General features: G+C 28.0%; 1 protein-coding gene across 7 annotated transcripts in view; it reads left to right on the top strand.

Moving 5' to 3' along the window:
- The window catches only part of LOC129909023 (cAMP-specific 3',5'-cyclic phosphodiesterase), a 308658-nt gene that overhangs the window by 160549 nt on the left and 121175 nt on the right, over nt 1-26934 (top strand). The window lies entirely within an intron of this gene.

Here is a 26934-nt window from a genome sequence, read left to right as displayed (position 1 = left end):
AGTGACATGAGGCGTTAAGAAAGGTAGATAAATGGGTTAAGGCCTTATAAATTCAGTGTTTGCTTATTTCTTACATTAAATGGTAATAATAAATTCAGGGCAAATAAGGGGCTATTGGTACATTAAATATTTTTTTTCAAAAATTATTTTAGTTTCTAACAAAGAGCTTCTCAAAGTTTTGCATAATTCACAAGTTTCAAATGGAATTGTTCAAAGTTCATATCAAAGTTGCAGATAGATAGTTGCAAGAATCACCCCTTAAATTTTCCATATCTACTTATAGACATCCTGTACAGTTGAAACAGATAGAAACTCGCCACACTGAATTAGATTGTCTACTCTCTATCATTGTGGTTTTGAAAATGATCAAAACAAGAGTTCCACTATGCATTTTCTTTTCCCATCTATGTTCATTGATCCCTGCTTGTCTACTAAACAACTACAATCTGCACATCAAGTGATAAGAAGAAAATGTTACAGCTGAATGACAAAGGATGAACTTTATACCTTTCCACATCGACCATAACGTGAAAAATCCATTATCAAGGTAAACACACTAGGAATCAGCAATGAACATGAACTACGTTGGTTACGTACCTACTATTAAAATGAAACAAAATAAAATAGCTCTGTTCCTTTGGTGAAAGCAAAGCCAACACACAGCTTTATGTAGGTATAGCATTCAATTCCAAATACACAAAAAGTAATGGTTCGAAACATTCAAGGTAGATAAAGGAAAGAGAACAAAATCTCAATATTCAAGTGAAGTACCTGATGCCCTTAGTCTTGTGTTTACTCCAAGAAGAACTAAGTAAAAAAAAAAAAAATGAAAAAAATTGTCACTTCAGCCAGACATTTAGATTGCCAATTTTAGATATACATGAGGTGAATCGGGATTTTTTCTTTTTTATTTTGTTCGGAAAGGATAAGGCTAATGATGATTGCCTCTCAACCATCCGAGAAAAAGCAAACAATATTCTCTTCCTATGTACATTTATATATTGGTATACCCTTTGGCGAATTTTTCACGAAATTAGAACCCGGGGATGTGCTGAATGTGGAAAAATTTATTGGTCACGTAAAAATGATTTCCCAATAATGTACTTGCTGCATAAATGAGCAAAAAAAAAAAAAATATTCTTTTTCCTATGCAACTCATATTAGGTGTATCTATTTCTATATGGTATATTTGTATCTAGTGGAAAATGTTATTTTATTCAAAGAGAAATATATTTAGGCACGTTTCAATGAAACCAAATTGGCAAAGTATCTGCATAAAATACACAAACGAAATTGAATATCTTGAATTTTGAGCACATACTCCCGCTCAAATTAGACAATATTATGAACTTTCATATAAGGGTGTTCCTCAAAATAAATTAATTCAAACAAATTTTTACAAAGTATACCGTAGATGTATAATATTTAGTGAATAAGGAACAAATTTTTGTGGCAAATTTACCTCATTTGCAATAAACTTTTCGATTTGGTTACAAACATTTTTGGAAATATTTATTAAAAATATTTAAGTTTATATCGGTTTCAGATTCGTGAGAAAATGAGATATAAAGTGTATCCTTACTCACTAAAAGTAGTTTTTGTTACGCACCCAATGGAGCACTAACAAGTGTTTCAGCATCATTTTCTATCGACTACAAATTGAAGTGACTATTGAAAACTAAAACTTCACTTGATATTGAAAAAAATACATCAATTGGCATACATGCATTTTTATATAGAAGTGCACTTTTTGATAGATGTTTCAGAACGGTAATTGAATTAATGGCCAGATGTCACAACAATCGTTGGCTTCCGCACAATAGTCTGTGAAGTTAATTAATTTTGAGAGTGATTCGAAAGAGGAGAGCTACTATAGATTAAAGCTTTGTGAATCATACAGAATAATTAAACAAATTTATGGATACCTCACATAGTTACCAAGCTTTGTAGTTTTGGAATCTAAGTGAAGTGTATCTTTCTACAAATTCACTTGAATGGGTTAAGCACTGTGCCTGTGCACTGTGACAGCGACCAACGAATGAGGAGATTAACGAACAAGTGAAATTTTATGTTTTTTTAAGTAATTTTTTTTAACAATAACTGTATTAAACAGTAGCAAGCTAACTAAAGGTTATAATTAAAAAAAAAGACATTTCAATTTTTAAATAAAGAAAAATATAAAAAAAACAATTTGGTCGTTACGAATATAAATTTGTTAGAAATTCATAAAATTTTATTTGTTCCCAAGCTCGATGTACTGATAGATGCTCAGACTTAAAGACTGAACGACGCGACGGACTGCAAATTATTTCATTTTCAGATATTTCCCGCTTAACGCTTACGGCTCTTTATCGCACGACAGTCTAATTGGTGGACTGTACTCAAACTAGCAGCCGAACCCTACAAACTTTCGGCCACTACTAAGTTTGTAGTGTACGTCAGGTACTATTAGATAAGAAAATATACTCGTACACATTACTCACTTTATAAAAAATACTCAAACTCATTAACAAATATTTTTCAGCTTATAAAACGTTTTAAATGTCTTTTTAATACTTTAGTTATGTTTCACGCATATTTTGATAAACATTGAAAGTTCAGAGAAAATTGAATTATAAAATTTGTTTATAGCCAGTACGTGCTATTAAGCTAAGTATAGGTTAAAGTAAGTGGCGTCGCGACGCGCCGCCGGGTATCATATAAGTTTCACAAAATGACCCTCTGCCATCAAAATATCAAATTTATACTCACAAAACGAACAAGGGTATAATTAACCATTGAGTGCCAAAAAACAAGACAAATACAAAAAATTCCAAAGAAAGGTCTTCTATTTATCTAACACACAATAAATTGTGAGAAGCATTCTCTTGTTTTTTTTTACACCACACCACAACCATCATATCCAGGAAATCTGCACACCATTTAAATTTTCACTCTCCTCGCATATAGACCTATAGATCTTTAATACCTAACCATAAATTTTTCATCATGCCTTTATGACCATTAGGTTTGTCCTTATCTATACACAATATTAGAAATCCTAAGAGGATTTAAAACCTCTATCCTTCATAGTATTAAAATAGATATGAACCGATACACACACGTGTGTGTAGTGTATATTCTTGCATACAAGCTAAATTATAGTCCCTTTTATAATGAAAATGTTTGCCCCGATTTTATAGCTTACCCTAGAATGCTTTGTTTGGTTTTGCCTCATGGCTTTTTTGGGGATAAAGCTGGCCCATATTATATATGTTATAATGAAATAAGTTTTTCACTTTGTCGTCCTCCTATATCAAAAAAAAAATGACTAAATCAATAAAATTGATTCTATCAAAATATGGGCTGTATATTTTGATGTGACTCTATAGAAACTTTAAAACTTTTGAAAAAAAATTTCAAATAAAGCTTTTATGAGAAGTTTTAAAAAATATAAAAATAAACATCCAATGGAATGCAAATTTTTGCACGTGGTTTAAATAGATTTAAATGCATTAATCCATAAAAGTTAATATATGTCACGCGTCTTGCAAAAAATTTAAAATCCATGAACGTGTGTTTGTCAACTTTAATGACAAATGAAATCAATTAAAATATACATATTATTTGAGTTGCGAAGCATGCTACACCCACTCAAGAAATATAAAATAAAAAAGAAGGTTTTTCATTTTTTTTTTCCACTTTAAGGTTGACAAACTCAATAGGCTCTGAAAATATAAAAAAAGAGAAAAAAAAAAACAATTTCGTGGGTTGTTATAATTTAATAAACCACAAAGTTAAGTCTTCTAACCTTGGGGTCTTAAGAAAATAATAGTCTCCTTTGTTGCATTGAAGACAAATTAAGATAAGGCTAAGGACATGTTTGTTAAAAAAAAAAAACAGCAGACGCTTGGATTTTTTTTATATTTTTCCTTAACAAAAGAAACAAAGCTTACGCTATGGTTTGTATAAGACTTCTGTAAATCTTCGTTATTATAAAATACTTGTTTAACTACTTGTTCATAGTTTTGTTGTGTCAAAGTGTTTCATTAATAGTCCAAGATCCCAGGGCCGCCAGACATTACTTATTTTCTCAAGAAAAAAATGTATGGAATTACGTAGTGCTAGGACATACTATTAGTGAATGGATACTGGCTATCTTGTGCCGACGGCCATTTTACCACTAACAGGTGCTAAAGGTACGAAAAATACGTAGTTAGATTTCTTATTTTCTCAAGGCTGATTTTTATATATGATACTCAGGGAACTAATACATTAATTTTTGTAAGCTGCCAGACCCGTCGGATGGGCCTAACACCTTGCCAGACACGCATAATAGGAATCAGGAAAGTTAGATTTTATTATATGGGGGTCTGGGAAAAAATTTATAAAATATTTTGACTTCAGGACTCGAAAGAGTATCAAGACACGCGTCGAAAACCACATTTTGCACAATCGCATCCAGAGTCATTTGGCCGCCATTTTGTTTTTTTAATAAAAATTGCAATTTTTCACATAACTCACGTATTTTTGAATCTACAGAAAAAAAATGTATTGCAAACTTGAAGATAATTTAATTTACTACAATATATGTTAAATTACTTTTTTCGATTATACCTTCGGTTTAAGAGTTAGGGTGGTTTTTTTTTGAAACCATATTTTCGTCATATCACATTTATTTGAGCTTTTTTGAAAATTAACTTGAAGTAAAAGTTGTAGATCTTTTTATTACCTTCAATTATTACATTAACGGTTTTTCGATTTGACAGTCCGTTTTTGATCTGCAGGAAAAAAACTTCAAAAAGCTTCCAATTTTTTAATATAGGAAAAATGTTCTAGTACAGGGTAATTTGCATTAGATATAACAACAACCTAGGCGTGTAGGTTGCACTCAGACAAGAAAAAATCGTATAACTAACACTGCCAGAAGACCCATTAGATTTTATTAATAACAAATCTACCAGTGCGTGTCTGGTAAGGTGTCAGGCCTATCCCATGGTCTGGCAGCTAACAAAATAATTTTATTGAATTAGTTCCCTGAGTATCATGTATAAAAATGAAGCTTGAGAAAATAAGTAAAGTTAAACTATTTTTTTCAAAGCTTTAAGGTGTCTGGCAAAAAAAATGGCTGTCGGAATGGGTCTGGCAGTGTTAGTTATACGATTTTTTCTTGTCTGAGTGCAACCTACACGCCTAGGTTGTTGTTATATCTAATGCAAATTACCCTGTACTAGAACATTTTTCCTATATTAAAAAATTGGAACCTTTTTGAAGTTTTTTCCTGCAGATCAAAAACGGACTGTCAAATCGAAAAACCGTTAATGTAATAATTGAAGGTAATAAAAAGATCTACAACTTTTACTTCAAGTTAATTTTCAAAAAAGCTCAAATAAATGAGATATGACGAAAATATGGTTTCAAAAAAAAACCACCCTAACTCTTAAACCGAAGGTATAATCGAAAAAAGTAATTTAACATATATTGTAGTAAATTAAATTATCTTCAAGTTTGCAATACATTTTTTTTCTGTAGATTCAAAAATACGTGAGTTATGTGAAAAATTGCAATTTTTATTAAAAAAACAAAATGGCGGCCAAATGACTCTGGATGCGATTGTGCAAAATGTGGTTTTCGACGCGTGTCTTGATACTCTTTCGAGTCCTGAAGTCAAAATATTTTATAAATTTTTTCCCAGACCCCCATATAATAAAATCTAACTTTCCTGATTCCTATTATGCGTGTCTGGCAAGGTGTTAGGCCCATCCGACGGGTCTGGCAGCTTACAAAAATTAATGTATTAGTTCCCTGAGTATCATATATAAAAATCAGCCTTGAGAAAATAAGAAATCTAACTACGTATTTTTCGTACCTTTAGCACCTGTTAGTGGTAAAATGGCCGTCGGCACAAGATAGCCAGTATCCATTCACTAATAGTATGTCCTAGCACTACGTAATTCCATACATTTTTTTCTTGAGAAAATAAGTAATGTCTGGCGGCCCTGGGATCTTGCTCTATAACTTTCCATTTTCCATTAATGTTTTTAAAAAAGTCTGATTCCATTAAAAAAGGTTGAGAACCACTGGAAAAAAAATTGTATGCTTTCTTTGTAACGTTCAATATCCAGCAAAAGAGAATTATTGATGTTCAGGTAGCTTTATTGCAAGAGAATATTTCTACATATTTTATAAAGGTTTTCATATAATTCAATTTAATGCGGGCACCCCTGTTCAATATCTTATTTGAGCTTTCTCAATTCAGTTTTAGGTATCACTTTAACTCCAAAATATATTGTGACATGTGGGTTGATGGCTTATCCAATGTACGTACATTCATATTCATATTACGAAATAAAGAACCATCATAAATGCCTTTGCGTTATTTACAAAGACAAAGTGATGGAAATATCTTCGCGGGTGGAAATTTATGTATAATACAAGTATACAGGATACTAAAGAATAAATTTAAGAAAATTTCATCTTAAAGCCACTTGTGTAAAAAAAGGAAAAATAAAAATAAGAGAAGCCTTCTGCAGGAAGCCATATATGGTTAAATAAATATGGTACATTATTTTGTGTTGTTTTGTTGATATTGCTTCATGGTAAAATATTCAACCAGTAGATACAGAAATTATTTCATGTTGAGCAGTATTGCGTTAACAAAAAGTACACATTGCAAAATAAACAAATCACAAAGCATAGAAAAGTGACAAATTTTATGTGATAGCTATTTTGAATGCAAAATCTGTCAACCCAATGCTTTTGTTGTGATTTTAAATTCGAAAATGATAATGAATTTAAGTTGCTTAAGTTTTGTTTCTATTCTCTTTTTTGAAATTTGTATTCTTAAGTTAACTCCAATTTTGGGCATTGTTTTGATAAACCCTCTTGTAGTTAAAAAAAAACCGTTAAAAATTCGATTTTTGAAATATTTTTTAAGCATTCGTGTTTATCTTATATATAAAAATGAGTTCGTTAAGTGTGTGTGGCCGATAAACTCGCGTTTGTCTGGTCCGATTTTGGTAATTTTTTGTTTGTTTGAAAGGTATTAATATGTAGATGGTTTGTATAAAAAAAAAAATTATACCTTTTCTCCCACTTTCACATAGCTGTCAATTTGTACGAGTGAAAAAACGCTGTTGCTTTTTAAAAAGTTTAACTAAGCTTTATTTGTAAAAAAATATATTAAGACAGGCTTTCAAAATAATTACCTATTATTGTTTATAGTCTGTGATGCCTGTCAACGTTTGAATTTGCTTGAAGCAGACACTCATTGCTTCCTGGTGCATCTGTTTTGTCTTCGCCACATCATATTGTTCTCAGTAAATATAATCACATCTAGTCCTTCAAATCCACTCGAACTTTAGCATAATTTCCGTGATTAGGATTAGATACACCGAATGCGCCGTGTGACATTAAATGAAAAAATGTATAATCAAGTTGTGATCGATATTGAGGACACGTGTTTTGTTTGATGATTGCGAAAGCATTGGCACAATTAGGATTGGTTGCTCCAAATCGTGAAGAGCAAGATGTTCTTGATCAAGAAATACTACGCGGAAGGCAATACAATTGCGTTGAATTAAGAATATTTGTGCACACCACCAATTCCCGAAGTATGACACTATTATGCAAGGTGTCATCAATCAGAGTTGTGGTTTGTATTTCTTAGATGCACCCGATGGTACGGGAAAAACATTTTTGATACCATTACATTTAGCATAAATACGATCTGAAAATAAAATAGCATTGGCTCTGGAAATTGCAGCCATGTTAATAGATGGTGGCCGTACAGCACACGCGGTTCTTAAATTGCCTTTGAATATGCAGGTTAATGAAACACCTACAGTACCTTGCCATATTATTAGGGCCAAGCGAACAAAATACAATTGTTTGGTTCATGTTGCTGAATTTTCAAAGTTTTTGTCGAAATATCTTGAATTTTATTTGTCCCATTTACTTGCACTTATCATGTAGATACGGATTGACTTAAAAAAAGTCAAAGAATTCATACTTTTTGATACAAAATAACGTACAATAGGGGATAAACTCTAAAAGACGTTTCCTGTGGAATTCACGCCCGGATAATTACCAGACCGGTCCAATACTTAATTTTTTTGTACCGAGGAATAACGTGACATGCTTAACTTTAATGGCAAGGATTTTGCATAAACATAGAAGCTCTGATCGTCTGGATAGTACGTAATTTTCTAAGATTTGGAGTACTTTTTTTTTCGTATAAGACCAGACAAGTACGTTAATCAAATAAAAAAACATCCTCTGATCATTATTGGCTGTGCTGCTATTTCAGGGAAAGGATGAGGTTCTTTTTATATTGTGGAAAACGCCATAGCTCCAGACCAAAACAAAAGGAGCTTGGGAACGTTTTGATTCTACGATTTCAGAATAGACTCGAGACTCGAAGCATCTATATCAATGCAAGACTGGGTCCTTGCCATAAAGTTAAGAATGTCCGTTATTCCTCTATATACAAATTCAAGTATTGGACCGGTCTGATAATTCTCCCGGCATGAATTCCATAGGAAACGTCTTTTGGAGCTTATCCCCTTATGTACGTTATTTTGTATCAAAAAGTATGAATTCTTTGACTTTTTTTTAAGGCAATCCGTATCTAAATGATAAGCGCAGGTAAATGGGATGAAAAAAATTAAAGACATTTCGACAAAAACTTTAAAAATTCAGCAGCATGAACCAAAACATTGTATTTTTTCGCTTGGGCCTAATAATATGGCAAGGCTTTTTGATACATTATAGTCCTGGTATATCCAATGAATTAAAAAACTCCGTTTGGTAATTTGATACATTGCTTTCATTTGTGATAGGGTCAACCGATTTGTAGGCAAAACATTGTGCATTTATATAGTTTAAAATTGTTGCATTGATTTCAGAAACATTTTTATTTGTACCAGCCATTATTGCACGTTCACTCAGCCAAGTATGATTTTTGTAATTTGTCTTTATACTTGGAAATACACTTTGAATCAATTCATTTTTTGAATTTACATTGAAAAAATTGTTTTGAAGTGTAATTCGGCCTTCTGAATCACACTGAAAATAATAAATTTCGTAAAATTACGAAAATCGTTTCATACACTACATTTTCGTTGGCCCAACGAAACTTTCGTTGGCTCAACGAAAATATGTAATTTTTCGTAATATGAAAACCTTCATCAATTAATGAAAACGTTTCATACACTTTTTCTCCCTTTTTAGTGCCAAAAAATCCAATTCAATGAAAAGATGCATCACTTAACGAAAAATTTCATACTCATTTTAAAGAATAAAAATAAGAATTTTTTCCTTACTTTATCAAAGTTTTAATTAAGTAACGAAAAAATTCATTAACTTATGAAATTCAACATTAACTAACGAAAATCTTCATAAGCTTATGAAAGTTCTTCATATACTAATGAAATATTACATTGGCTTATGAAAAAATACATCAGTTAACGAAAAAAATCGTTGCCTTACAAAAAAAAAAACGTAGACTTGGGTGCATTTCTGTTTTAATGATTCAAAATTGAATCTTGCTTTATATAGTTCACATTAGGTTTTTGTTTAAAAATCTATGTAAGTTGAGCTGAATATAAAAAATATTTGCGTATTGACAAGGTGTCTCACGATAAGTCGGACTCATCAGTTGACTTAAGTGAGCTCCACCGGGTCGAAACGCCAATTTTTTGTTTGGACTATATTAAATTAATAATTTAACAAGTCCAATAAATATATACTACAATTTACTAAAAAAATAAATTATAACAACGAAAAGTTTCGTTAGCTAACGAATATTTTTTCGTAATTTAATTAAAATATTCATAAAATCTACGAAAAAATTCGTTAGCTTACGAAAGTTTTAATTAAATTTTACGTTAATTGATGAAAAAATTTCGTAAAGTGATGTAAAAATTCATTAATTCTCGATCAAAAATTTTTATGAAAAATTTCATTAAAATACGAAAGTTTTCGTTAATTGATGAAGTTCTTCATTAACGTATGAAAGCCATTTCGTTGAGCCAATTAAATTTTTCATCGGCTGAAAATTAATTAAATTTTCGTTGGCTCAACGAATTTTTTCGTTGTATTTACGTAAGGATTTGGTTCAGTGCAAGTGCCGCTATTCCATTAACAATGTCCAATGACTGCATAAATAACAATAAATTGGTTAATGTTCATTGCAATAAACCATTTTTTTTCTGTTTAAATGTATTTTCAAACAGGTTCTATTTTTTTAAAAAGTACACTCAGAGAAGCGGGTGGGGGTTAGGGGGTTAAAAATAAAGATATAAGATGAAATTCACAATCGTCGATTGAGAAATATGTATGTATTTTAAGCAACGAAAATTATTTAACATAAATATTTTCAGTAACCCAAGTTAAAATTTATAAAAATTAAAAAAAAAATAATTTTTGCAATTTTAAAGAAAAATTAATTTTTTTTTTTTTTTGAGACATCAATTTTATATGGTTTAATATATATGTTCTTTTCATTGACACACCAATTCCTTTGAAATTTTCTATATGTAGAAAATCTATTACAAGTATATTTTTTTAAATGTTTGGTACCTATTTAGTTTGGGGGTCTTGTAAAATTATATAAATTTTTTTCTTCTATGAATTAAAAAAAAAAAAACCTTTAGCATTTAAACAACTTTTACCACAATTTCATTGTGAGCTTGAATGAGCAAAAAATTTTCCCAATTCAAGATTTCACTTTACTCAAGTGACCGCTTTATTTTCAGCCAAGTTCACTGAAATTGTATTACAATTTTAAAGTTTTGGTAAATTCGTTTTTGAGGAAGAAATTACCGGCAAATTTCAAGAAAATGCATTTTCTCTCGTTATTAACTTATTACTTAAAAAGTGATATTTTTGATAAAAATTGTTGTAAATATAAAAAAAGAGAAAACCATTAACAGTTTATGTCATATTAATGTTCTGATACGACTAATGACCTCCGTGATTTTATGGATTTTTCAAATTTAGTCCTTTGAGCAGATGTCTTTGGTCTTAGGTATCAGAAAATGGAAAACAAATAAGTTAGGCAAATATTTTTTTTTTTTTTTCAAGGACAAAAATATCAAATATTCCTTCAAGCAATGAAACCTATCGAAAAGTATTGTATTCAGAACTTATTGATAGTGAAATTCTGTATAAAAATGTTGTGAGAATTTTATTCCTCAGAATTATTGCTTAAAAAATTTCTAAAAAACCTTAATTGTGGAAAATATCAGTATTTTGCAAATAACTGAAATGGAAATATGTTGATGGAAAATTTTTACATAATCTTATTTTCTACAAAAAATACAATAAACATTTTTGGATTTTCTCTCTGGGATTTGTTATTTGACTATTTTATAAAAGTTAACGTAATGAACTGCCCCATACAGAAACAAACCATCCATTATTCCGTGGAATGCACTTAAATTGCTTAAATTTGGTTTATTGTTTGCTTGTGTAGGTCGTTATTCTCTTAGTAACAGTTGGCTAAATTAATAACCATTTCTTGGGTTGAACATGTTTAAAAACTTAAAAAAATATGTGCAATTATAAAAACCCTTAACCGAAATTGATACATTTCCCCCATATTTTCAAAATGATTGTCAAAAAAAAATTCCAACAAATGAATGACAATATTTATCATTCAAATTTCAATAATATTTTTCCATTTGATTTCCACTTTACATATGCATTATGCACACACATTTTCCAATATATTTTCTAAAAAGGATTGACCCACTTTTTTACAAACATTCGATGTATGTATGTATGTCATGTTATTTTATTGTTGGTTCAGGAAATCAATTTTAACAAAAACAAAAAATACACAGTTCACATTTCTATTCAAATAAGGAAGTACCTTATCAGTCAAATGCATACTGATGATTTACATTCCTCTACCACCACCTCCATTCAGCGAGCTTAATCATCTCCTTTGAGAGAATGTTATTGTATGAGTTATATTTCTTCATCGTTTCCATTTATTTACCAGTGCAGAATAAAAAAAAAAGAAGAATTATTTCTCGTTGAGAGAATTTCAATGGGATATTATAATGATATTGCTGGGGGTGTTAAGATCTTATGAATCTTATTACTGGTAATCGATTTACACCAGGGATAACCCATAAGATGATGACATTTTCATCGTTAAACTCATTCCAAGTTGATTATAATCATCATATTTATATTACAATGTCACTTTTTAATATAATGAAATGTAGATATAATACAATGAAGATGAAAGTTATTAAAAGAAAAAGATTGGTTTTTCAAAATTGTTTCTGACTCATGACTAACTTTTTAAGTAATAGTATCTAATGTGGCATTTCCAATAAAGCTTAGATTGACAAGTTGGTTTAAAAGATAAAAACGATTAATTTGAATATAATACATCGTATGATAAGATTTTACGAGTATATTGTCTTTTTCGTACTATGTTCTCTGAACTATCCTTTGTTTTTTTTTTCACATGAATATCTTGTGAAATATTTTCGTATATAGAGCTTGAAAAAGGCATTGTTTTAAAATCATTATAGTTTCACAATGTAATTTAAAAGAAAAAAAAAACTATACAAATATTAAGTGCATTCAATTTAACGTTTTTCTTTTCAAACAAAAGAAAAAACTCACATTGTAAAGCCAATTTATGCCGATCTACTTACTAAAGGTTGCCAATTAAAGGGATCAAATTTTAATTTTTTAAAAGTCGCAGGTAATTATTAATGAACATGAACAACGTGTTTTTCTTTCATTAAAAAACAATGATATGTTTTTAATTAACGGTTCTAGATTTATTGTGGAAATGCACTACACCGATAAAATAAATATTTTTTCACACATATGTATATGTATGTAAATGCTGCAAGGGATAAAATATGAAATAAAAAGCTTTGTATACTCATACACACAAAATAGAGGAAATTTTGATATGAAATGCCATATATGATATTAAACAACATATAATTCTTCAACTCCAAAAATATTTGAATCTGTAAATTGTCGTCTCACAGTGGTGCCTTTCATGTTTTTCTGTGTCGAAAATCATTTGCATGACCATTTTTTCATGAAATTTTGTACACTGAACGATATTTATGGAGAGTACGAAAAATCGGGATTTTGGATGCCATTTTAGAGTCACCATATTGAATAAAAATAAAATTTGTTTTAACTTTTTATATAAATATGCATTATAATCATTTAAGTTTAATTTTATTACTTGTTTTTTTTAAGGAATGTAAAAAAAATATATATAAGAAGTAGTTAATGTTTTTCACCAATGAATTTTTTAGTTTTTTTTTTTTGAAAATTGTTTCCACCCGTTTTTTTTTTTTTTCTAATAATTGCATGTATGAAAATCTTCCAAAGAAAAAATTGGTCTTCTATTCTGAGGAAATTATTATTAATCTAAACAAAACTAGAAAATAAATGATTGATCCATTTTGAAATAAAAAAAAAATGATTTTTCAAGAAAAAAAATTTTTGATAATTTTTTTAAATCCACTATTGATATTTTTGAAATATTTTTTCTTAAATTTTAAATCATAAATGTATAATAAAACGTTTTCGTACACAAATAAAAATCGGTTAAATGGTTTACGAAAAATTCAGAAATCAAGAAAATGTTTCTATATGACATTCAAAAAAAATATTTGGTTTATTTTAAAAATCCTTCTTTTGTGCGACTGTTTAAGAATATACCAACCTAATCATAATCATTAATAATAATTCCTATCTTCATAATCATTAATATTCAACAAATCATAAACAGCGACAGTATTAGTATTTTTCTTAATCAATATCCTAAGAGCTGTTTTTGAGAAAAGCAACCTTTTTGGTCATGTAACCAAATAAACGGTTGAAGCAGTTCTTGTTTTGGAGCTCAAATTCACTCAAGAAATTTGTTTTTTGTTTTGAACAATTTTGATAAACATTTTTAAATGTCTTTGAATTTTATAAATCGATTTTTGTCATTTCAAAAACTATTTGATTTTCGTTTACAGCAAATTCTTACGCAAAAAAACTGAGTGTGTTTTCTCTAGCAATGATGAATAATTCTTGATATTAAAATGACTCAAAAATACGTCCTTTTTTATAATATTTTGTTTTTTTATAATGTGTTACTATTTTGTGTATACTTTCACGTTTGTGTACGAATGTGGGACTATTTACGTACAGGAAAATCTACCCTTCAAGAATTTAGTCTAGCTTTGTAAAATACCATTTAAAATAAATATAAAAAAAAAAAATGTGATTTCTTTTAAATGTGTAATTACAAAATCTGACGAAACCTTCAACGTTCGTCGGTCGGCCTCTATTTACAAAATTAAATAAAATGTCTGTGGTATTCATTATTTTATTTGTTTTCTTTAAATTTATTATCATTTAAAAATTAAAACAAAAACAATTAAAAAGAACCAACATATTGTTAGAATTTCACATTGTTTTTATGATTTCGTTTTGCTAATTAATTAATAGCGTTTACAAAAACAATCATTTTACACATTGTTCTATGATATTTCTATATAAAATACCATTTCAAAAGTTTCAAAAAATTTTATTTTCTGGGTGTGTATATAAATAAATTTTAAACACACAAAAAGAATTATTTGGATATAATCTTTATGGTTATTTAATAACCTTGGCACCTAATCAAATTCCCTCGCTTTAGTTTCATAGTCAATCAAACTAACGGCTTGAACTGAAAAACCCAAACAAAAAAAAAATAAAAAAACGTGCCAACGATATAGAAATCGATTTGGCTTACCGAATATAAAATAAATATATATAGTATATCTATACAGAAAATGAAACGAAAATACATTGCTGAAGTCTATAACTTTGGATAACGATGGGATGTGATTTTAAAGGATAAAATGTACGCAACAGAAAAGCGTAATCCGTCCAGTTGTAATATAACAAAGCTAAAAAGTCCATACATATACACACAGAGCTTATGGAAATTAGATCAGACTTTGCTTGCATAAGCTAAATAATCCCTTGAATCTAAAATAATCCCCTTTCAACTTGTTAGAAGGATGTTTTAACATTTTAAAATAAGTTTTTCAATTTTATTGGCTCCTAGAAAAAAAAAAGGGAAACGAGTTTACTCGTACATTTTCTATTGTGTATGATGTATCCCTAGAGCCTTTTCAATATCTTGTATTTTTTTTTAAAGTATTTATTTTCTTAGGTTTATGTGCGAAACCGTTTTCAAGGATTTATCACGCTTAATTAATGAATGTTTTCAGCCTTTTATTTCAATTTCGTATAGCAGTATTATATGGGGCTATAAGACTTAAACTATTTTAAATAATACAGTGATAGTTTATAAATTATAAATTAACGATCTCTTCAGGGACGAATTTTTCAAATAAAAGCAAAAAGTAAAAATTTATTCAGACTTATACAAAAATGGAAAGTATGTTATTGTTTTTAAGGACAAACGTTAGCTTTTTTTTGGAATATATAATAAAAGAGGTAAAAGAAAAAATGATCAATTTATAATTTGCCTATTTTTCGACTTTTACTCTAAAGAGCCATAAAAAATCAATAAAATCAGTAAGTGAATTAATGGGAACAAAAATATCAGAAAAAAGCAATTCGTATCTCTTTGTCGAAAAGCGCTGATTTTTACCACCAGAAGAATTTTTAAATTAATTAAAATGTGCCAAAAAACTATGCCAACTTGGAAATAAAAGACGCAGTCGGAATCATTTAATTTCGATTAAATTTCAATAACCTCTGATGAGACTACAGATAAACGATAAATACTATAAACTAGAAGTTTATCAATTACAGTCAGCAGGCAGAACTATGAGACCTACTTTTGACGCATTGTACATTATCGTTTTTTTTTTTTAAAGAAATTTCAGTTTTTCAAGTAGATACAATATACCTAGTTTATTTAAAAAGGTTCTCACCTTTTTTAACCATTTTAAACTCATTACTGATTTCCTAGACTAAATGTTCATACTACACGAAATTATTAACTAGATTTGCATTTCAACAAAGCCTTTATCAATTGACATCCTCTTTGTGAGTTTTGTAACATAAACTACATAGCTTTTTATCAAAAAAAAGCAACACTAAAACCCTTTTCATCGATGAAATCCATTATAATTTATCCCTATAACCAAAGTCCTTCAGAGATTCTATGGAATGCGATGGTCATAGAGTGCGTATGATGGTGCTTGTCCATGTACAATGTACATGTAATTAATTAAAATCAATAGGGATCACTTGAATGAAGGTATTATCATTGGGATTTGTAAAGACCCTTATTATATCAAATTGAGTGATAAATTAGATTTTGTTTTAAGGTGCAAAAAAATAAAAGCTTTAGAATAAATGTCAATATTAGAAAATTACTGTTATATAACTTAACATTTTTAAATAATTTCATTTAATGGTGCCCCAAGCCCTCTGAATGCTTAAAAAGGGGACTTTTTGACCTTTAAATTAAATGGGGAAAAATGAAGTTCAACATAATTTTTTTTAAATTCATGTTTTACTGAGTATGAAGCATCAAAAAATAAGTAACTCGACTTTTTAATATATCTTTTAGAAAAAAGTCTTATAAATAGTATGAAAATCGAAATTTAAGAATTCTATATTTTCAACAAACCGCACCGTTGCAACGCGTTGTTAAGATTTTTGATTAAAATCTCAATTAAAAGTGAAGTGAAACGTATTTTTTAAATGATTCAAACTCAGTTAAATATGAATTTAAAAGAAAATTTATATTGAACTTTATTTTTTCAATTTAATTTAAAGGTCAAAAAGTCTCCTTTTTAAGCATTCAGAAGACTTGGGGCACCATAAAATGAAATTATTTAAAAATTTTAAGTATACCTACATAAATAGCGCAACTTTTTATTACTATGCCAATTCGAAAATAAAAAAAAACAAAAATAAAATCGCTCCACCCTAATATACAAGGAGGATATTTTAAAATATAAATAAATATCTATGAAAAGTTATTTATTCTATCACCAAGGTTCTTCTAAAAATGATAAATTTTCAAACTATAAAACCCACAAAAGATAGTATCTCAATGTGTTTAGTTTAACAATTTCTCTTGGGATGTTAGATAAATAAAGATCAAGGACTTTTGAATTATTCCTAATATAGTTAGTTCTCTTTTACTTGGAAGTTTATCTGGTTAACCTCATCTAAAACTTCATAAAAGGGGCCTTTTGAAAAAAAAAAATAATATTTTTTTCTGGGTAACTAAAGTGGCAAATGTCCAATAAAACTTAAATTAAACATTCCGTCCGTAATCCCAAATATATATTTACCCTTAGATTATTATCTTCCTTTTTGTAACATCAAATATGTAAATAGTTAAAAAAGTTATGTATAATTTTCGTCATCACATGAATATAGTTTTGTGGTCAAAGTACCTAATTATGAACAATCTAAGTTTTTAGTTTCAACTTGCTTAAAAAGTTTTTTAATATGAAACTTTAATATTTAAATGTTTATTTAGTATCTATACTGCCTTTAAAACAAATTAAATCGAATATTTCCCCCGTAATTGGATACGTAAAAATTTATAATTTCGAAAGTAAATTTTACTATATGTATAGCTACTTCGATTAAATTACGAATAAATGTTCATGGCATTTATCTTACACTATATCAAACAATTGAACATCAGATAAGAACTTAATGAAGCAGTACGAAGAATGGAACAACAAAGAGGAAGGAACTTTATTCATTATCAGGGAATATTATAAACTAAATTACATTTCAATACAACTACAACTCTTTACAAAGTACCTATAGTGTTTAAAAGCAGATACGATTGAATTGTTGTTGGATGAATCTAGATAAATTAAATTTAATTACGTTAAAATCCTTTTGAGTTCTAAATTGTGCGAATGAAATAAAAGACTCTTTATTTTAATATAAAATCCTGAATACTCATCAATTTAATTAATAGAAATTTAAATTTTTTTTTATTTTCCTCATTTCTCATTCTCATATTCATCAAGTTGGCACAGGCATTGCATCTGTTTATTGAATTGAATACAACAAGTCGTAAATGAAATTGTCGATCTATCGATTGACACCAATATAAACATACAAACTATACACATTTCTATATGAATATCAAATAAACTTTAATTGGATTAGTGCCATGAAGTTGAGAGACAAGAGCTAGGTACTATATGTATGTTGCTCGTCAGTCGTATTATAGGGAGGCATAAGGCTTTAACAATATTTGAAGTGCAATAAAATGTCTTAACAATGGAAAAATGATTACCTTCCAATTACGAGGTTCATTAGGTTTCTAACGTGTTGTCGATGACTACTTGAATTATAATACCTTGCCTATAAAGATATTAGGTATTCGTACTGATGCATACTCGACTCATTGATGTTATCTTTGAGTTTTAATTTATTGCGTATACCGTTGTATAAGTATAATATCTCAAGTAGTTGTTTGGTTTGGTCTTCGAAATCCTTGCCAGTTACTTAACATTCTTAAGACTCAATCAACCGAAAACATTTATTGACAGTTCAATATATTTTGAATGACTATATTGAAATTATTATCAACAAATAGTTCTGCTTATATCATATATTTAATCTGTTTTTGATTTAGTCAGTAGAAACGCAGAAAGTTCTTATCAATAAATTAAATTTAATTAAAATTCTTCTTTCAAAAGGAAAAAAAATAATCTAAGTAAATTTTTCGTTTCTCCAAAACGGCTTTATCGATTTCAAACACAAAAATTTGAACACAAAAACTTTTTATTAACTTTAAATTTAAAATTAAAAACAAATAGTTTTTGGATATATTAAAATTAAAAATATATTTGAAATTTTTTTTTTTTTTTTTTTGAAAAAGGATCAATGAATTTGAAACTTTGGCATGCTTTAATCTCAATTAGCTACAAAATGCTTCAGAATTTAGAGTAAATCAAAACTTGAGTATACATTTTAAATATTCCTTGAATAAAAAGGAAACTCCGTTTATAGACTTTCGATTCAAATTCCTTCACTTCTCCCAGCCTGAAAAGCAAATTTATATTTGCGTTTACAAAGATAAAATATATCCTTAAATTACCACTAATTTCGTTTATTACATTCTAAAGGAATCTTTTAACAAACAATCAGTGGCGTACGTTGAGTCGCCGGGGCCCCGGGGTAAGACTAAATTTTGGGGCCCCTTTGATATTTGGGGGCCCCTTAGTTACAAAAAAATGACGTATACGCCATACGTTTTTTTTGTATGGCTTATTTATTTTTAGGTTTATTCTAATGTTTTAATATGTTCGTAATGCACTTTGCTATACTTACTTAAAATGTCTCTCATAAAAGTAGTAAACACTTGTACTAGGGGCCCCCAAAATTAAATATTTAGAGACCCCTAAAATAAAAATTTTTTAGCTAAGAATTGATAATTCTTGGGGCCTCTGTTCTGAAGTAATAAATACATATTTTATTTTCCATCACCAGACATATTTTTTTTATTTTGAAAAATTATTTTTAGAGCCTCAAAATTAAGTGCTTAGAGGCCCCTAAAATATAATATAATTTTTTTGGAGCCAAGAATTAATAGGTATTGGGGCCTCTGTTCTGAAGTAATATTCGGAATGCCACCAATAACGTAATGTTTTTATTTTGGGCCCTGATGTATTAATGTTGGGGCCCCTGAATTTATATTTAATTTTCCATTTGATTGTTTCACTTTTGAGGATCCTCAAATAATATTTTTTTGCTTTTTTGGGGCACCTAATGTATTATTTATGGTGGTAAGGATTTTTTAAGTAATATTTTTCGGGGCCCTAAGATAAAATTATAACTTTTCTTTTAAAAAAGCAGTTTATTTTTTTTGGGGCCCCTGGGGTAACCTTTTTTTTAAAATCAATATATGTACATATATTGTGTGGCTACCAATGCATTATACATTACACTGAATGACATAATTTGTCTCCCTGGTTACTTCGTAACTCAATTTAAGCTAACAGTTTCCTTCTCTGCTTTGTCTCCAGTGGGGGCCCTGTGGTCGGTCGGGGGCCCCGGGGCACCGCCCCGCTTGCCCCAAGGGAGTGTACGCCCCTGCAAACAATACACTCTAAGAACAATAATTATCTTCAAAGGAAAACGAACAAAAGGAAAATGCATCTTTACACTTGATTTACTCTTAATTCGTTCAGATATTTCTTCTTTGTTCAAACTCATTTGTCCATCGCAATAAAAGTTTTCAAGGAAACCTGTTAACAGAAAATACATTTCTTTTTATTTTTAAGTTGTTAAACAATGACTTTCCAATAATTAGCTCAATATCCGTTTTTGAACTCCACAAACAAAGTTTTGTTTCATTTTGTTCCACAAACAATAATTAAGAAAAAGTATACTAAGAACAAAAATTTTTCTTCTTTTTAAATTTAACTTCCTTTAAATCAACCTAGTGTTTGTAGATTAAGTTGACTTTTGATAACACATCTTTTCTCAGCTATAAAATGGTAATATGTAAACGTTAGCAATATGAATTTAAATTCATGAAAACGAGAAACCTATTTTTTGTTTAGTGCAACCTGTCGTGAAATATTAAATAAGTGCTTCTACGAAATATCAATGGGTCATAAATTACATAATAAAATAAATCGAATCTTGACTAAATAGAATTCTTTCACAATGTACAAATGATTCGTAGAAATAGTTCAAATTAAACTAGTTTTTCAGTTTCATTCCAAGAATGAGAACTTATTTCGTTTATAAAAGTTTCTCTTTTTAATACGTTACTCGTTCTTTTAACCCTTGAAAAAGAAAGTTTTCTTTATTTCCGTTGCGAAACTCGAAATGGAAAAAAAAGACATGTTCACACGCTATTATGTACTCGTATAAATCAAATAAGACATGTTTTTTCTTTTTTTGTAGCACATAATAAGAAGACTTCTTGCACTCTTCCTGTCCATGTACAAGTACATTGTACACTCATGAAAACCCTTCTTTACTACTCAGTCAGTCGAGAATAGTCAAGTTGTTCCTTTAAAATGCATGTCAAGAACTTGTTCAATAAGAAAAAAAAATTGTAAAGAACAGATGTTTACATAAAGCTTCAATATAATGTATTAACGTAATGTCCCACTGACATTATTCAAGTCATTGCTAATGGAAATTTGAAGGTGGACTATATGCAACATTTTGTCAAATTCAAATATAAAGTTTAACAGCGAAAAAATGCAATTTTGTAAAAAGAAAACCTAATATTTTGTATGATTTTCCTTGTGATAGGAGGCAATTATTGGATTGGATCTTCCAGGCAACATTGTCATTGTTATTGTGCATGTGTCTACACTCCTTAAAATATCCAAGAAAATGAAAATGAGATAAAATTGATCTCAAACTGAGAATTTTTAAAAAACTTTTTGAGTTAAGGTAGACACAACAAATATTCAGATAAAAACTTAAACATTTTTTATGCTTAACATTCGACTTCTTAAAGTGGCTACCAAAAAAGATAGAGTAAATCAATCAAGTTTTTTTGTAAATCAATGTAATTTTGTAAGATATTACAAAATGGGACTCAAACCACATTTACCTGATTTTTCACCAAAATCATAAAAAAAAATTAAAAAAAAATTAAAATGACATCTTCTCGATGAAAAATGCATCCTAATGAATCATTTTAACAAAAAACCTTTAGAAATTTTTGTTAAATTAATTTTATTTTTGTTTTATCTTATAAGTTAAATCCAAACAATTAATTTGCAAATTATTCAACAAAACATGATTGTTAATACCGCCACATACTTATGTATTTATATAAGCTTTTTTGGTTTATATATTTAATTAAAATTACCTTAATAAATGGCATTAATTTGTTTAATTCATCTTTTGCATTTGAAAAATACCGAGATGGTGAATTTTTAATCTCTCACGTTTGAATTTACACGAGATATTTTTTATTTTTATTATTTAATTTAAATTTAGTTAAAAAATATGTTTTACATATATTATATAGCCTGAAAGGGGTTTTGAGTATATGTTTTTTATGTTGTAATTTTAAATGAAATTTTCTGTTACATGTTGTTTCATTGAAAAAAAAAGAAGAAAAATACATTCATTTGCAGAGAAAATTTAATTCGTGTAACCTAAAATTAATGTTCAACAAGTTCCTGTTGTTCTTGTTATTTTTTTATTTTTATTATGTTTTGTGTCTTTTGATGTTTGACTTTTTAATTAAAACTTATATGAAAAAAAAAAAAAAAATAACAAGGAAAAACTAAAAGCACCCATATGCACGTTTTTTTTATAATCCTACTTTAAACTTTTTCGTATGAAAGAAAAGAAAAATAAAAAATAAATTTATACACAACTCATTTGATTTATAGTCCTTGTTTTACCTAGAATAATGTTACGAGAGTGTTTGATGCGTTTGACAACTTTGGAGTTTTTATATAAAATTTTAAAAGCAAAATTAATCAAAAGTTTGTAAATGCAACAAAAATAAACTTTTTTGTTTTTTTTTTTTTTTGAACACGCATGAGGTACCCTTTCAGTTATTTCGGTAGATTGATTGATTTACAGTATTTTCGGATCTGGCTTCTAAGTAAAACAAGAGCTACTTTGAATTTAAAATTTTTGCTGGAGTAAAATGCTATAACTTTAGCTCGAAGTATTTTTAAAAGTAGGAAAATAGAATAATACTATATTATTCTTAGCTACTATATAGTACTTAGATTCCATTATACACATTCATCCAGTTAAGCAAGGCTACACAAATAAAAACAAAAGAATCAAACAAATGTTATCTGAAAATAAAAACATCCAAAAGAATTTTTCTTCTCTTATTGTTTTTGAAATTACCATTTTTATTCAAATTTTAAAGCTGAGTTCCAAAACAGTTTGATTATTCTAGGCGCATATTTAAATGTACCATCTGTTGAAAAAAAAAAAAACAAAAGTCAAAAAACTTCAATGTTTGTATTAGAAATGTATGATTGTTTTGTTTTCTTGATATATTCCCTTAAATTAAAATAGACAAAACTGAATATATTTGCAAAAGCTTATTATATATTTTTGTACTTGTGTATAAAATGAACACACTTACATTACTAAGGTTTCTTAGTGGAATTCTTGTGTGACGTCAAAGAACCAGTTCAAAGAACAATTATTTAATTTCATAGACTTGTCAACTGTCAAGTAGTTCTATTTTGCTTTTTTTTTCAATTGCAAATAAGGCAATAATTAAGCGTTTGATATTATTTTAATATAGTTAAATGAAACTATAATAGGGGATACTTGGGTAATTATTTATTATTTGATTTAACATTTACACTGCCACAATGTTTAGCACAAAGCTTGAGGGAATTATAATAGGATTCATATTTTTTTAGTTTTGAATAATTAAGAGCGATTCGTAGATTTTAAAGTTTTTCAAAAAAAAAAATTAAAACAAAGTGAATTCGTACAAAAATTGTCTGTTTTTAATCATATAATATAAACTTTATCAAAATTATTATTCCAAGTTCCTTCTAACTTTTGTGTTCATTAGAAAAAGTGCTTATGCTAATTTTTCAAAACTAATCCTTTCCTTGCAGCTTTGTTGATACAGAAGTTAAAAGGCTGAAAAAGTCTAGGTACCTTTAAAATTAAGTAATGCTGCACATCTTAAAATATCTACATTATTAAAGCCGTTTTCGAGAAAAATAAAAGAAATTTTCCCTTAACTGAGCAAAAAGCAAATAAATTTTAATGAAAATCCTCTAAACAAGTAAAAAATAAAATCAAACCACTTTTTGTAGTTCGGTTCATTCATAACCTTCACTTAAACAAAACAAAAACTGTGCTTAACCTGTTGATATGAACTTTATAAATTATATGAATATTTTGCACTAAATGCCTGAAGTGGTTATCCATTAAATTAGTTTATTAAAAGAAAAAGCAAAAAAAAAAAGTTATTGCATGTTCATCATCAATTTTGTGTGTTTCCGCGACTATTTTATGTTTTATGGTTTTATCATCATCATCATCACTGAACTCTAGAAATTAAATAAAATACATTTTATCATCATAAAAACAAAGGCACTCTTGCAGAATAATTGCGTGAAACCGCAAAAACTTTATTTTATATTTTATTGGTAGTGAATTAATTTACAAGTTGTCTATTTGAATTTAGTTATTGAGGCAGAATATATCGGAAAAATTCGATCATGATAGAATTTTTTTTTCACAATTCATTGAGTTTTATGAAAAACTGCATTATGAAATAAATCAATATTTAATTGAACATATGAATGAAAGAATAAGAACTTGAGTTAAATGCCATTAGGTTTTTTTTTTTTTCGGTTCATAGCAATAGGTATTGATTTTGTGTCTAAAAGAACGTTCAAGATGTTTACAAAAACTAAAATTTTTTTGTTTAGAAAGTTCATAATATTAGGTTGTTATAAGCATCTATTCTTGTGGTTTGAACTATGACATTTTTGACTCTCAAAATATTTGGAAAAAATGTTTTAGAATTTCTTACATTATTGGAAATTGATATGATGAAAACACAAGTTTTCATAGAATTGAACTTAAACGTATTTTATTTGTAAATCAAAATTGATTGAGCAATATCTTTTCGAAAACATAAGAAACTTTTACTCTGCGTATCCCAATTCCCATAATGAAATATGAAGGTTGTATGAACTTAGATATTCTTACTCTGATTTCCTTTTTAGGAAAAAAAAAAAAAAAACAACCAAATCTTGAAGGAAATCCCGTTGGATCTTTTAGAATAAAATATGTATGACGAAAAAAAAAATATTAAGAGATAAGATTTCCTTTGACGTTGATATAAAATGACAAGTAGTGAAGTTGTAGGTGTTATTTTGTAATCTCTTGAAAACTTTTTGTTTATCAATTGATACCTTCTTACTACACAAAATGTCAAACATACCTTAAAGTTGATAACAAAGAATTCCTTTGGGTAGAGAAAATATTAAAATATTTAAATCCAGCATATAAATTATTAGGTTTTTCCAAAAAACCATCAATCTATTACACTATGGTTCACCCAAACGAAAAAAAAAATTGTATAGGTTATATTTATTTTGCAATGTAATCGAAAATGTTCATTCTAACATAAAAATATACCTATTTGTGTGTCGGTAATTTTGATTGATTAGCAGTTTTTCCCACAATTGAATATTTACACAACAAATGAAACAATTGTTATTTCATAATAATACACCAAATATTTTTGTAAATATTTGCTGATAGATTGAATTTTATTGTATTGATTTTTCTTTGTATTTACACCGTAATATTTTTTTTTTTTTGTGTCCAATTTGTGATCCATCATAATTATTTTACAATTCAAACTATTCGATTGGGATTGCAGTAGAGTATTTTTTATCTTCATAAACCTGCCGCCCGTTTTAAAAAGTAGATATTAATTTATTACTCATAAAAACAATGTTATCTAAATTGTCAAATTTTTATATTTAGAAATTTTAATTATGAATTTGTTTCTCAACAAAAGCTTTGTATTAATAGTTTTCTTTGTATATCCAAAATAAAGTTTTACTAGGAATATTTCTAATTTTTGTTAAATGATTTTTTTTTTACTGCAACTGCATAGTGCTAATTTTGCATATAAAAGAGCAAATAGCTTTAAAAACTATGAAGTATATCTAGGTTTTTTTTTCTATTTGAGTAAAATTTTATTTTTTACCCTAAATATTTGACTCGGAGTGTAAAAAATAACCAACAAATTAAATTCCCAAAAATTATATTTGTATAGCATTATTTATTATTTGCCGTAAATGTATGTAGATATATATTTTTATGTTGGAAACTCAAATAATTAATTTAATATTTATGTTAGGTACCTACATATTCAGTAATTAATGATATATTATGCATAATGGTTCTTCATTATAATAATTTGTCATAAATTGAAAACATTATGACATATTCAATAAACAAAAAACTACTATAATCAATTATATTTATAATTGTTCTAATAAGAAGGCAAATTTATTTTCGTGCTGTGGATATTTTTTTTTTATAAACCAAAGTTTATAATATTTCATATTCGAATAAAAAAGTACACACAAACATCAAAAGATTAATTTTATTTTATTTCTCATTTTTAATTTTCTTCACACACCGTAATTGCTTTTAAATATTAATCTAGATAAATTAAAAGAAAAAGTATATAAAGGGTAATTTTATTTTCTGTTAAATAATGTATTTGCATATGTGTATCTTCTTATAAACAGATTTCTACATCTATCGTGTGAATGAATATCTACCATATGCAAACAGATTTACTTATTAAATATCTACACTTGATGAATAATGGTCAATATTCTGACAATTTTAAATATTTCGAGGTGTAGAGTTGTATCATAACGATGAAGCAAATTAAACAATCCATTCTAAGAGTTCATCAAATGAAATTTTTTTTTGCGAATTGAGCTCCGTAACCGAAATCTGTATAGTAATGAATATTTTGTCTGAATTCAATATAAAAGTGATTTTAAAGTTAAATTTATATCTTCCTTCAAATATTACACTTCACATATGATATAGTTAAAATTCTTTAATTACTTTTCTTTTGGAATTTCGATAGTAAAATATTCATTAATGAAAACATTTTTTTTTTGGAAAAAAAAAAATAACTGAAATAGAAAATGAAAAAAATTTTTAAATGCTGTGCCGTTGGGTAATTTACCTTGAAAGTAAAAAATCTAAAAAAATGGGTAGTGTACCGTTAAAAATGTATTTCTGAATTACTCGTTAGTTCAGAATCTCCATATACATACATATTGTTACTACTAAGTAAATCTCTTCGTTATTCGTGCAATTTTTTTTTCAAGTGAAGTCTTCCATGTACTAACTCTATGCGTCATGTGACAAGCTGGATGCTCAATGCATATTCTAACAATAAACACAGTACATTTTCCGCTTCCATGTGCAATAACACTGTTC

Source organism: Episyrphus balteatus, chromosome 2, assembly GCF_945859705.1.
Source record: "Episyrphus balteatus chromosome 2, idEpiBalt1.1, whole genome shotgun sequence".
NCBI lineage: Eukaryota > Metazoa > Arthropoda > Insecta > Diptera > Syrphidae > Episyrphus > Episyrphus balteatus.
The sequence above is the reverse complement of the archived record's forward strand: the minus strand, read 5'-3'. Positions and strand labels throughout refer to the sequence as shown.